Source organism: Amphimedon queenslandica, unplaced genomic scaffold (genome assembly GCF_000090795.2).
Source record: "Amphimedon queenslandica unplaced genomic scaffold, v1.1 AMPQUscaffold_13429, whole genome shotgun sequence".
In the NCBI taxonomy this organism is placed as follows: Eukaryota; Metazoa; Porifera; class Demospongiae; order Haplosclerida; family Niphatidae; genus Amphimedon; species Amphimedon queenslandica.
The window spans coordinates 234,044-236,006 of NW_003546335.1; positions in this window are offsets into that span (position 1 = coordinate 234,044).

A 1,963-nucleotide genomic window follows, 5' to 3' on the forward strand; every position below is an offset into this window, starting at 1 on the left:
TCAGTAAAATCGAATGTAACATTGCTTGCTTTTTTTTTCAAGCTTTTAACGAAGCATATATGAGATGAAAAAAATACATGAGGGTCCTGACTGCTATAATAAATGGCTCCTACAGTGCTACCATTGTTCTCAGTAAAATTAAAAATCACATTATTATTATACTGAATTCTTGAGAACCCAGTCAAGGCTATAGCTCCAGCAGGACTCCCACGGTTATTTTCAAATATCATGCTAGAATTTTCACTTATTGTTACAATTCCTGAGACAATCTTAAGCCCCGTGTCACGATTTTGTTGAAAATAGTTATTGCCTTAAAAAAAAACCTGAATTTTTGTTATCAGAAATGTTGCTTTATATCCTGTAGTGTTGGTTCTTGACGCAAAGTTATATTGAAATTGACAGTTTTCAAATTCTGGTGTGCTGTAAAAAGTATTGTCTATTTGCTTTTGGACCTGCTGTGATATATCCACTGCAGAACCAGAGTTCAAGAGCCACAAAGAATTTTTAAACGAGCATGCGCAGTATAAAAGGGGGGTGGTCTGCCCAAAAATGGAAGCAAATATTCAAAATGGCGATTACACATGATAAAGATCTTGATAACATCAGTTGATTTACATAGTAACAGTAAAAGGAAGAGGCCACAATTGCCTAGCCTCTTATTTTCCACATGTTTCTTGTTCTTATCTTCTGACTAAATCACGGTTAAGTTTTTTATAGCGAGTAATAGTGAAACAGGCCGAGCTCAGCCTCAGCCTGGACGATCAAGGACTCATTCAGGATGACTTTTGACTTGAGTTTGAGTCTGCCGCAGAGAAAGGTGCCTTTAGTCATCATTTAGAAGATTTTCAATCCTTGCTATTTAAGAACAAGCTAGATAGCTTTGGTCTGTTGACAGCCATGTTTAATTTTATAGTTTTAGTTAAAGCTGCATGATGCATGGCTCTTTTGAGTCTCTGCTGGTATAGGGAGTTAGTAAAACTGTCTGTACTCTTCTAAGAGTCTTTTTTAGATCTTGTGGATGCCTGTGGTGCTTGTATTCTGTGATTCTTCACTGCCCATTTTTAATTACATTCTAAAGCCACCCGCCATTTTTAATTGACTGGGCAGCCCACCCCCGTTTTATACCCGTGCTCATGCTCGGTGCTGTAGCAATGATCACGTAAGGTGGAGCAGTGGTTATATTCTGCACATGCTCGTTTAAAGCTAATGCTTGATTGATTAATTGTGCTCAGTTCAGAACCAGCAATCTTTAAGGCCATCCCACCACCAAAGAAAGCTTTATTACCAGAAAAAACACATGAGTTGAATTTAATATTACTAGGACCTGGCTGACTTTTTTCTCCAGCATGCAACGTAAGCTTTAGTCCACCACCTCCAGCATGATTATTTATATGTACTTTATTTTGTTCAAAGTTGCTGTTCTGTACTAATATATGATTATTGCTGGTATTGTCTCTTAGAATTAATCCAAAGCCTCCACCAGAGAATGCAGTATTATTAGTAAAATTAGTATTCAATATACTAATGCTCTGAGCACAGCTAGACCAGGCTAACAGTATATTCAAACCGCCTCCATATGAGAGCATCGATTCATAAACTTTGTCCAGCTTACCAACATTGTTACCCTCAAAGGTGACAGACTCAATGTTATATTGTGTATGATTTGTTAGTATGTCTGCTAAGTTAGTACAGTTTTTTCCTTTGTGTATGTCACAATGAGATACAAGTATTATCATCCCTGATCCACCAATGGTGTCATTCACATAGCTATCTGATAGAGCATTTCTTGTAAAGCTGGAGTGGGCTATGTTGATTTGATTATAATTGTTAATCAGAACTGCACCATAGCCATCACTCTTAGTGATTCTCACATTGAGGATAGTTATATTTGAAGTGTTTTTTATTACTAAGCCACTACGAAATTTGTAACTGTTTTTGCTTTTGCTAAAATTACCTTCGATTG